We start from the raw sequence: 13,242 nt of genomic DNA on the forward strand, positions 1-13,242 counted from the left end.
GGGGGGGGGGGGGGTTGGTGCAGGGCGTCGGGCATACTTTTCAGTGTCAAAATCGAAAGCTCCGACCCCAAAAACCCCCGAGTGGGGATTTAGAAGGCAATTACTCATCTATTCGATCTTTTACAGAAGGCCCCCCTTGCCCCAGGGCCGTCGAGCATATTTTTCAGGGTCAGATTCGGAATCTCCGACCCCGAAAACCCGTGCACACAAATTTCTATAACTTTTAGTCAATTTTTACCATTTTTAAAAAATTCGGAAAAATTGATGCACTCAAAGTTTCGATCCAGACCCAAAGTGTAATAGATAGACTTTTTTCCTTATATTTTTTCCGAAGACAATGCCGAAAACCGCAACTCGATCGGTTCATCAGAAAGAAAATTCCGTTTTCTGTGTGATTTTGGTCTAACTTGCCTGGACTTGACAGGCTGTTACAAATTCGCTTCTCACTAATCATGTTAGCCTTGATTTTTTATATGCATAATGTTGGTCCCCTGATTACGCAACTTTGCCCCCATTTAAGCTACTTCGTATCTCTTACCGTTTCCGAGATCCCTGTAGCGAGAAACGAGAAGCGAATTTGTAACAGCCTGTATAACCCAGATTTACTATCAACTGTTTTTACTACTTTGAAACTCGGAAGCATTTTTTATATGTAAATATGTGGTTTAGCGAATAGATTGGGAGTTTTGGAATTTGGAACACAAAGTTCGGTCAAGGCTGCCAAAAATGTTTAACTTTCAGTTGTGTCTATGTAGAAAATGATGATAACGCATAAAAATAAATAAATACATATATTTACATAAGTATATATGTATAGACAATCTATACAAGAAATCTTGTAAGAATTTGACACTAAAATCTTCTGAGGCAAGTTCTTTAGACCATTTAGTGTATGCATATTTAAGCATCCAAGAGATATGGGAGAGTGGAATTCATTCAGCACAGCAGACATTATTTCTAACAAGTATACTNTCACATCAATACTTGATTTGTGCATAATGGCGTTACATGACATTTCACAGTAAATGTCCGGCAGTATCTGAACCAAAGATTCTCTCGTCGATGGATTGGTAGAGGTAATAATGTTCCTGTTAACTGAACTGTACGTTTGCCAGACTTAACACCTTGCGACTATTATCTTTGGGGCACTCTGAAAACAACAGTGCATGCTTCCACATCTAACATTGAAGAAGAGTTGCGGAGGCATATCGAAAATGCCATAGATGTTTTAGAAAATAGCCCTTATGATCTGCAAAGCGTGCCCTTTAACTTTCTTCGCCGAATTAACCTTTGTTGTAGAAACAACGGTGGTCATTTTGAACAGTTTTTATAATAAGTTGTACTAAATTTAATAACCTCAACTTTATTACTTTTACCTCCAGCAATTGTTATTGTATTCGATTGTTTTTACGAATTATTTCAATAAAATTAGGCACGTTGTAAACTCTAATTCGTCGTATGTGTGTATAGGTCCAGACGGTATCTGTTTCAAAGAGTCCATATTTGGGTGAATTGTATATCCACGGAGATTTTTGGCTTTTTGGCTTTCAAATATCACTAGAAATGAAAATTTTTCTATGCGCATAAAAAAACGTGGGCTTAACTTTTGGCGGCACAAAATNTAAGCATCCAAGAGATATGGGAGAGTGGAATTCATTCAGCACAGCAGACATTATTTCTAACAAGTATACTATAAATCATCGCAACTCCTAGCAGTCCCCGTCGCGCGGGGCATTAAGAAACCACAAGACTTGTACGCCAGATAGCAAGTTGCCAGAACTTTGTGCCAGTTTGTTCGCTATTGCTCCAAACTTGCAGCAATATTAGTACACTTAACCTTAAAAGGCTAGACTGAGATCCCTCTGATATTATTATGCACAAGTTTAGCAGACTATATCTTGGCGAAGTTAGTCCTCAAATTAAATTTTTCTATACAAAAATTGAACAGTAAAACACTGTTATTAAAGTAGTAGCTGGAGCTGCTATTATGGTATTAAAGTTTCTTACAAAGTTATATTTAGTTAGTTTTGTCCACTTACAGGTGAATGAACATAATTTTTACAATGAACAAAATTGATACTACTAGTTTATTTATTTTACAATGGTATATTACGTAATAAGTGTTGTAAAAAGCATTTTACGCACGAATGGAAAAGTCAATACAAACAGTATTGTATTGACCGTTGCTAGGTGGTTGCTAGGAAAACTGTACGATTTTTTAACAAGCTGTGCGATTTTTTTACCGTACGTAATATGAATCTTACATTGATCGCATACGGTGTGTTTTTAAGTATTTACAGTAGTGGTCGTAGGTAATAGTATATTACGTAATAAGTGTTGTAAAAAGCATTTTACGCACGAATGGAAAAGTTACGCACGACGCCGCGTAGCGGGGAGTGCGTAATTCTATGAGTGCGTAATTGCATTACACCACGTATTACGTACTATTCTTTACCTACGACCACTACTTTAAATACTTAAAAACACACCGTTTGCGCTCAATGCAAGATTCCTATTACGTCGTACGGTAAAAAAATCGCACAGCTTGGTAAAAAAATCGTTCAGTTTTCCTAGCGACCGCCTAGCAACGGTCAATACAAACAGTATTGTATTGACCGTTGCTAGGCGGTTGCTAGGAAAACTGTACGATTTTGTTACCGTACGTAATAAGGAATCTTACATTGATCGCAGACATTGTGTTTTTAAGTATTTACAGTAGTGGTTGTAGGTAAATATATTTAAGATATAAAAGAAAGGACATTTTTTAGAGAGGAGTATATTGTACTGTGGAAAATTTGTAAGAATGGTAAAATAATGATTTGTGTTACAAAATCGGAAAGTCTTNAAGGGTCTTGGTTTTTGCTGTGCAAAGTTTTGAAAATTTGCAAATTTTTGTTCAAAATCTGGATTGTAAAATTATTATGCAAAATCTATCGAACCGATTTTGATGAAATTTGGTGTGATGATTCTACATAACATGAACTTTTCTTGAGCCAAGTATGAAGGTCCTATACCCAATTTAAAGACCCCAAAAAAAACCCTAAAAGGTAATGTTTTTTAACCCCATTTTTGGTAATTTTTTCGATTTTTACAATAATAATCATGATTCATTTGATTTGTAACTATACTCCGCGGTAGAAATTATAGAGAGTGATTCAGACATAATATCAAAACAATATTACCATAATGCGTATAAAATATAAAATGATTTTTATACGGTTCAATATTATTTATCTTTGTGCCGCTCGCTACACATCGATAGAATCTATAATCGTCTATAGACTGAGTTACACTGAACGTCGATCTATATTCTATCTCTGTCTTTTGCACTTGGTAGGGAATAGGGAAATGCTTTTTTAGTTCGTTCCCGGAACGCTTCATCCCCCTTACTAGTCCAAAAGCTAGCGATGAGTCACTCTCTATAATTTCGACCGCGGAGTATAGTCATATTTTGTAAAATTTAATTACAAAAATTTTTTTCCTCTTCCACTTTCGCCTAAAATCAAGTCTTGAAAAGGTACATAATTAAATAGGAAGAAAAATGTGTAATTTTTCGATTTTTTTAAACTTATTGTGCCGCCAAAAGTTAAGCACACTTTTTTTTATGCGCATAGAAAAATTTGCATTTCTAGTGATATTTGAAATCCAAAAAGCCAAAAATCTCCGTGGATATACGATTCACCCAAACCAAAACAGATACCGCCTAGTCTAGTATCCATATCGAAAAATGTAGTAATTGTGACATATCTTATTGTAACAAATACTCATTAAGAATTGGCAGGTACAATGACTTAAAGATCAATCTGAAATTACAGTCATCTTACAAAATCAGTGACTACTAGCACTTTGTTAAGTATTGTAATATGGGTGGCAAGATAATGTATACATTTAAAAAATATTTTTTGTATCCAAACCGCTCATTTAATCAAAATTCTACAGTCCCAAAAACTCTCTTTTAATTTTTTGAGACTAAAAAGTACCTAATACAGTAAAATAAATAAGACCATTCGGATATTATTTAAAAAAGTTAATATGCAAAATAAGTGCGAATAAAATAAAAATAATTCAACCCTAACGTTTCGTTGTCACAACCTACAAAATGGGAACCTTCGTTAATTTGTACCAAACCTATTGTCCTGCCATTTGCAGGACTCCACCGACCCTCCGTTGGTTTAATAAACAAAATTAAAATTACAATGGTGCGAAACAATCAAGCATGTAAAATAATTACTGCATCATGGGGAGGGCAGCAGGAAAACAGTTTTGCAGGAAATGTAATTATTTCCTGCGAGTATATATTAATTAATGTCTGTAGCAGTTGGCAGCAGCAGGAGGCGACAGAGACTAGTAGGACGGACTATCGGAGGCTCGTGTAGCAGGAATACTTCGACAGCTGGACACTTTCCTGATGACATGTATTAGATTAGGGTGAGAATCTCGACACTTGCGGCAACGAAAAGGTTTTACTGTGTCGGCTCCTTCCTCCTGATTTTATTGGGTCGAGATAAAAACTTATTTGGTAGAAAATTAAGAGCCTCTTTACAACTTTTATCGATACATCGTACAGACCGGGGTCCCTTTTCGAAAATTCCGCACATAAAAAACACAACAACGAATAAAAATAAGGATATGTAACAATTAATTTTCACATTTTTGAGATACATTGTATTGGTGTTATATATTCTGAACAAATTCAGTATGTCCCATTTAAGACGGTCAAAAAGTGTTTCAAATAAAAGTTGCACCAAATAAATTACTTCGCAATATTTCATAAATACAGGGTGTCCAATATTTGTTAAGGACGCTAATTAACTTTGTAATTTTTTTTCAAACGGAGCACCCTGTACATTATTGCACGTATTAAAATTTATCGTATTTAAGGCCTACTTTTATATATTGGATTTCAAACTTACCGTTTCACTGTTATTTGAATTTTTTTATTATCAATTGCATTATTCATATACTTGGCAGGCAAGACATCGTATGTAATGGTATCTTCATATGTAAACATATAACTTTTTAATCTTCAATACCTGTATCTCAAGAACAGATGCTCCGAAAACAAACGTTTATTAATTTCATTCATAAGAAGGCTACCTGAAGAGACAATCCTAAGACGTCTAAACACTAAGATCTTTCTCTAGCAGCCGTTTTATGTGTCGATCTTTGGCAAAGGTAATGGTACATCAAAAATACATGGTACAGCAGTGGAGAGGTCGCCGTTTGAAGTAAGTTCTTCCAAGCCCAGCTTGTGAAGACTGTGCAACCGCCACCGTTCGCCATAGAAGCTTAGGAGTTGAGCTGAATTAGTCAGTTTGTATCCACCCATCGCAGCGAGCAGTCCTGACTGTCAGCAGCCCAAGAGAGATCGCCGTTTGGAGAAATTTTTCCAAATCCAGTCCAAGGAAGACAGCTTAGCCGCCAACCAGCGTATAGAACTCTGGTATAGCACGCCCAACCGCAGTTCCTGAAGAGCAAGCGACCGTTTAGCCACCTAACAAGTTCCGCGGATACCTAATGCGCAAGTCTCTCGAGTTGACCGGAGACCTAGCGAGGTAATTCTAAGAGTTATTTTCGATCTACCGCTTGACCAGAACAGGCGTACCTAAGGGAGGGCGGCAGTAAAAGATCAGGTAAAGACTTGGTTATTATCTGTGTTGTCTTAATCATACTACNGTATTGCTTACAGCATATCCGTTGATCTTCTGGTGCTGGTTCTGTATCTTTGTATGCCTATATACACAGTTTGGGATCAAACACCTACAGTGATCTTTCGGGCAATAATGACAACTATTTTTTATGTGATAGGTGATATCATTTGAAAGTATTTGGACTTCTTATAGAATTTTGAATAAATGAGCGGTTTGGGTACAAAAAATATTTTTTAAGTGTATACCTACATTATCTTGCCACCCATATTACAATACTTAAAAAAGTGCTAGTAGGTTCTCATTTTGTAGGTTGACTGTAATTTCAGTTTAATCTTTAAATCATTGTACCTGCCAATTCTATTTTACTAGAAGCGGAATAACAAATAATCACAATGAACATGTGTATGCTCAAGAAAAACCACATGTTGTCAAAGTGAAACATTATCAGCATGAATTTCACATCAATATTTTATTTGTGCATAATGGCATTACATGACATTTCACAGTAAATGTCCGGCAGTATCTGAACCAAAGATTCTCTCGTCGATGGATCGGTAGAGGTAATAATGTTCCTGTTAACTGGACTATACGTTTGCCAGACTTAACACCTTGCGACTATTATCTTTGGGGCACCCTGAAAACAACAGTGCAATGCCATAAATGTTTTAGAAAATGGCCCTTAAGATCTGCAAAGCGTGCCCTTTAACTTTCTTCGCCGAATTAACCTTTGTTGTAGAAACAACGGTGGTTACATCGTTTAATCAAAATTCTACAAGAGTCCCAAAAACTCTCTTTTAATTTTTTGAGACTAAAAAGTACCTAATACACACCATTCGGATATTATTTAAAAAAGTATCTATGCAAAATAAGTGCGATTAAAATAAAAATAATTCAACCCTAACGTTTCGTTGTCACAACCTACAAAATGGGAACCTTCGTTAATTTGTACCAAACCTATTGTCCTGCCATTTGCAGGACTCCACCGACCCTCCGTTGGTTTAATAAACAAAATTAAAATTACAATGGTGCGAAACAATCAAGCATGTAAAATAATTACTGCATCATGGGGAGGGCAGCAGGAAAACAGTTTTGCAGGAAATGTAATTATTTCCTGCGAGTATATATTAATTAATGTCTGTAGCAGTTGGCAGCAGCAGGAGGCGACAGAGACTAGTAGGACGGACTATCGGAGGCTCGTGTAGCAGGAATACTTCGACAGCTGGACACTTTCCTGATGACATGTATTAGATTAGGGTGAGAATCTCGACACTTGCGGCAACGAAAAGGTTTTACTGTGTCGGCTCCTTCCTCCTGATTTTATTGGGTCGAGATAAAAACTTATTTGGTAGAAAATTAAGAGCCTCTTTACAACTTTTATCGATACATCGTACAGACCGGGGTCCCTTTTCGAAAATTCCGCACATAAAAAACACAACAACGAATAAAAATAAGGATATGTAACAATTAATTTTCACATTTTTGAGATACATTGTATTGGTGTTATATATTCTGAACAAATTCAGTATGTCCCATTTAAGACGGTCAAAAAGTGTTTCAAATAAAAGTTGCACCAAATAAATTACTTCGCAATATTTCATAAATACAGGGTGTCCAATATTTGTTAAGGACGCTAATTAACTTTGTAATTTTTTTTCAAACGGAGCACCCTGTACATTATTGCACGTATTAAAATTTATCGTATTTAAGGCCTACTTTTATATATTGGATTTCAAACTTACCGTTTCACTGTTATTTGAATTTTTTTATTATCAATTGCATTATTCATATACTTGGCAGGCAAGACATCGTATGTAATGGTATCTTCATATGTAAACATATAACTTTTTAATCTTCAATACCTGTATCTCAAGAACAGATGCTCCGAAAACAAACGTTTATTAATTTCATTCATAAGAAGGCTACCTGAAGAGACAATCCTAAGACGTCTAAACACTAAGATCTTTCTCTAGCAGCCGTTTTATGTGTCGATCTTTGGCAAAGGTAATGGTACATCAAAAATACATGGTACAGCAGTGGAGAGGTCGCCGTTTGAAGTAAGTTCTTCCAAGCCCAGCTTGTGAAGACTGTGCAACCGCCACCGTTCGCCATAGAAGCTTAGGAGTTGAGCTGAATTAGTCAGTTTGTATCCACCCATCGCAGCGAGCAGTCCTGACTGTCAGCAGCCCAAGAGAGATCGCCGTTTGGAGAAATTTTTCCAAATCCAGTCCAAGGAAGACAGCTTAGCCGCCAACCAGCGTATAGAACTCTGGTATAGCACGCCCAACCGCAGTTCCTGAAGAGCAAGCGACCGTTTAGCCACCTAACAAGTTCCGCGGATACCTAATGCGCAAGTCTCTCGAGTTGACCGGAGACCTAGCGAGGTAATTCTAAGAGTTATTTTCGATCTACCGCTTGACCAGAACAGGCGTACCTAAGAGAGGGCGGGAGTAAAAGATTCAGGTAAAGACTTGGCTACTGTCTGTGTTGTCTTAATCATACTACTTTTCAACTATCCGCCCCTACTACGACGTGGTTAGGTACATTGTTGTTTCTTTCCGATGTACATGAATTAACTGTGTATTCAGCTCGTGGGATGTCGTTCCCTTTATTCGCTTCTATGAGTTGAAATGCAGATTGTAGCTAACCATACCATGATTTTCAGATATTTGTCCGTACGACACTTGGTTGGGCGCACTGTCGCAATATTCGGTGTGCTTAACCTTACTTCGCGTTCAGGTCATAGTTTGTCGCCTTCCCTATCCTCTCTATCAGTTGAATGGTAGGTCGTAACTAATTGCCATTGCGGCTCGCTCTTTAAATCCTGAGATAGCGAAGAAGTGCTTCCAGAGAGCTGTCAGCCGACTGAAGGACTGGTGCAAAAGGAGGAAGTGGCAATCAACCCAGAGAAAAGCCAGGTTTTATATTTTCTCAAAGGTACCTGACGCGTCCCCAGGAACATGTGAGGCTCAACGGGGAAGACATCCAGTGGGCGACCACCGTCAAGTATCTAGGAGTAATTTTAGATCGTACGATGACATGGAGGCCGCACGTTGACGCCGTGGTGCGCAAAGTGAGGACGATGAGGATGAAGCTTTATCCGCTCCTGTGCACAGTCAGTCGTCTCTGCCTGCGGAATAACCTAACTCTCATCCTAGCAATATTGACGAACGCTGGGACCGCATGGGGCAGCGAAGACGCACCTAGCCCGGGTGCATGTCGGGAATATCGCCCTCCGCTACGCGACGGGGGCCCTCCGATTCGTCTGCAACAGTGACATTTGCCAGGGTCTGGGATTCACGGCAGCTCTGGAAGCTTTCAGACAGCACGTGAGAAAGGTTTTCGAGCCAGGACAGGACTGCTCGAATCTGGTCTCGTTGATGGTCCCAGATGACGAGAAAAGGACCTGCCTCTAAGAGGTGTCCGGGCCTACAGAGATGGCATAGGTAAAGAGCAATAGTCCCGCTCGACCTCGCCCCATCCGATTTCATTTATCCAACCAAGGATATTGGCGTGTAATTAATTATATTTTCTTTTCAGTCCTGCTGCGCGCCTGTCCTGGCGAGCCCTGTTATTATTATTGTATTTCTTTTATGTAGAGATAGCAGCCAAGCTTTTAGTTTAAAATATAGCTCTGCCAACTCTGTTGTGCTTTGCCTTTTAGTAAGTTTGCCACTTAAGATCGTACCGTTATTTTGCCGTTTCCAGAAGTCATTAGCGGCGCATAACCGGAGTGACAGATGACAATGTAAATAGATGCGCCGCAAGCAAACATTTTTTAATTTTCAAGGACTAAATGCAACTGGAAATTTTTAGTAGCACTTACAATATTATAGAAAACTTGATGATCACGAGCAGGTTTTTTATTCAGATTTTATAAAAATAATACGCAACTATTTGGATATTTTATTAATCCGCTCTCAAATAATATATAGGAATACATTTCCATGTCATTTTTTATTATGAAGATCTTCGCCAATAGCCCTACTATAACCGTAAATAAATATTGTATTATAATTTATTCGACTCAAAAGTATTTACATTTTATTGAAATTGTTATTAAATAGTACCCTATTTGGGGTACTGCCTTGCACTGTAATAGTTAAGTTTATTAATATAAAATAGTAATACTCCTAGCCTAGCATAACATTTATTTCCTTGAAAAATCTATTTTTCTATTTTAAACTTGTCACTTTTTGCACATTGAATTAAGACCTTAGCCGTGAAATCTTTGTTACAAAAAAACGAATATATTTTTAACAAATAATTTCCTTGACATAAATATATACTATTCATTCCTAACACATACATATCTTAACTTCAAACCAATATGCCCTCTAGCATCATTTAAATTTGTTTAACATTCTCTAATGTACTATTTGTTTCCGAAGAAATTATGTATGCCAGATCGCGCCCGAAACCAGCATTTGTTTACCGTAAATGTACAACAAAGAAACTGTTCTCTGGGTGTAGCATTATATTTTAGTTTATTTAAAAAAAAGTGAATAGAAAAAACAAAATAAACTAAAATAATTCTTTGAAAAGCTCTAGGCGTATATATTCCTTTAAGTTTAAATATAAATTTATTCGTGACGTTTTATAATACTCACTAGCTGTTGGATGCCACCCAACTCGTTTATGGGTGCCATGAACAATTTAAGATTCTCCAAGATGAAATGTTAAAATAAACAGTCATTTGTAAAATGTCTGAAAAAATATAGGCGGTACTCGACGTTTGTAGCTGGCAATTTTATTCTCTATAAAGTTGGTTTATGAAAATGAGCGTGTTGATACCAGCCGGTATTTCACTTTTAACTTTTTAAGTATCCGTTTCAAAGGTCTCACCGCCGAATATAGTCTGTTCTCTCGTAAAATGAATGAAAAAGTGCATATGTTTTATTGAGAAAGACAATTAAAATCTTGATTCTGTCAAATTTTGAATATTTTTAGTTCTGATTATGTTCTACGAATCATATCATATTCAAAAAATCATGAATAATAACTTTAAACTGATTATCATCACCATTTTCCCAAAGTCTAAGTAACTATACAGGATGTTTTCGAGTAAGTTAGAAAAGCTCATTGGAATAATTAAAATATGAAAAGAATATCCTGTTCTTTGAGGTAATATTCGAAAATATTAGATTTTCTAGATAAGTTCATAACTAGGAAATCATAATTATTTACACCACAAAGGAGATAAGTATTATTTGCCAGTCGAGGACGATTTTGCGCCCGAGCAGAGCGAGGGCTGGCAATAGAGTCCGAGAGTGATAAATTATACTTAACTGCTGCGTGGTGTATAACATTTTATCTGCTCCCACAGTTCTTTCTGGTTCATGAAATAAAGATTAGGTTTTATTTTTTGACATTCCTTAATCAATTCATTTTGACATTATTCGAAATCTTGTAAGTCGCCTTGGTTGTTTGGATTTTATCGTTTCTAAGTTGTTTATAAACAAAGCTACATAAAAGTTGCAAATTTTGCTGGCTTTGAATTATTATTTCTAAATGAGTGATTTTCAAATAGAAAGTGCAGCAAATGCTACCTGCGAATTTTTATTGTCCAAGAAGTCGAAAGTGCGCTACGGACTATATAGAAATTTCAGAGAATGGTGCCAGTACAAAAATGCTGGTGTTTCTGAAATGTCACTGCTAGCATATATTCATAGAGAAGTCAAGAATTTTAAAGTCACCGGCGAGTTTGTGGAGAGAATACTCAATGATTAAGTCAACTATTTTCATAGAGGAGAACGTGGATATATCAATATACCCCAAGCTGAGAGCATTTTTGAAACGTAAGAATGACGTCTATACACCTAAAATATCAAACGTTTTTACAAGAGAACAAGTCAACGATTTTCTCGTTCAGGCACCCGATAACACATATTTGCTAATGAAAATAGTGACGGTCTTAGGCATTCCAGGAGCATGCAAACTTACTTTGGACAACGTCAATTTCAAAAATGTTGATGACATTGTATTCCAGATTCTAAAAATGGTATGTCACGTACGTTTACAATTACGTCTCGTCTGGGTTCTGTTTCTCACCTAGACATTCTCAAGAAATATATCAAGATTAGATTGGAAATTAAAACTGAAATTTCACGCTTTCTTATGCGCTATCAACCAACCAGCCAGCAAGAATACCCTTTCTATGATTCATAATAAGATTGCACAGTTTTTGAAACTAGAACATCCTGAAACATATACAGGCCATTCATTCCGCAGAACATCGGCAAAGTTACAGGAGCTAATACAGGGTTGGTGTATTAGCATTCAAGAGACATGGTNCGAGCAGAGCGAGGGCTGGCAATAGAGTCCAAGAGTGATAAATTATACTTAACTGCTGCGTGGTGTATAAGATTTTATCTGCTCCCACAGTTCTTTATGATTCATGAAATAATATAGATTAGGTTTTATTTTTTGACATTTCTTAATCAATTCATTTTGACATTATTCGAAATCTTGCAAAGTCGCCTTGGTAGTTTGGATTTTGTCGTTTCTAAGTTGTTTATAAACAAAGCTACATAAAAGTTGCAAATTTTTCTGGCTTTGAATAATTATTTCTAAATGAGTGATTTACAAATAGAAAGTGCAGCAAATGCTACCTGCGAATTTTTATTGTCCAAGAAGTCGAAAGTGCGCCACGGACTAGTACCTATATAAAAATTTCAGAGAAGGGTGCCAGTACATAGAGAAGTCAAGAACTTTAAAGTCACCCGCGAGTTTGTGGAGAGAATACTCAATGATTAAGTTAACTATTTTCATAGAGGAGAACGTGGATATATCAATATACCCCAAGCTGAGAGCATTTTTGAAACGTAAGAATGACGTCTATACATCTAAAATATCAAATGTTTTTACAAGAGAACAAGCCAACGATTTTCTCGTTCAGGCACCCGATAACACATATTTGCTAATGAAAGTAGTGACAGTCTTAGGCATTCCAGGAGCATGCAAACTTACTTTGGACAACGTCAATTTCAAAAATGTTCATGACATTATTGTATTCCAGATTCTAAAAATGGTATGTCACGTACGTTTATAATTACGTCTCGTCTGGGTTCTGTTTCTCACCTAGAAATTCTCAAGAAATATGTTAAGATTAGATTGGAAATTAAAACTGAAATTTCACGCTTTCTTATGCGCTATCAACCAACCAGCCAGCAAGAATACCCTTTCTATGATTCATAATAAGATTGCACAGTTTTTGAAACTAGAACATCCTGAAACATATACAGGCCATTCATTCCGCAGAACATCGGCAAAGTTACAGGAGCTAATACAGGGTTGGTGTATTAGCATTCAAGAGACATGGTGGGTGGAAATCAGTCACAATTGCAGAAAGTTATGTTGCTTTAAGAAACAGTAACAAAAATTAAATAGCCCACAGGATTCTTTACAATTACACTTCAACTCTAGGTTCTAGTAGTACGTCGCATAATGCTGTTTTAATTGATCATTCAGATAATATTTAGCTTCCGGTGATTAAAATGGAGAGGTCAAATCATTTCGACAGAAATGTGACAATTAGTAAACGCGAGGGGAATAATTATTATTATCCAGATTTTATAAATGTTACTAAATGTAT

General features: G+C 36.7%; 1 protein-coding gene across 1 annotated transcript in view; it reads right to left on the reverse strand.

The window, feature by feature from the left end:
- The window catches only part of LOC108903535 (runt-related transcription factor 2), a 109,380-nt gene that overhangs the window by 40,826 nt on the left and 55,312 nt on the right, over positions 1 to 13,242 (reverse strand). The window lies entirely within an intron of this gene.

The sequence above is a fragment of the Anoplophora glabripennis genome, unplaced genomic scaffold (assembly GCF_000390285.2).
Source record: "Anoplophora glabripennis isolate ALB-LARVAE unplaced genomic scaffold, Agla_2.0 scaffold94, whole genome shotgun sequence".
Classification (NCBI taxonomy): domain Eukaryota; kingdom Metazoa; phylum Arthropoda; class Insecta; order Coleoptera; family Cerambycidae; genus Anoplophora; species Anoplophora glabripennis.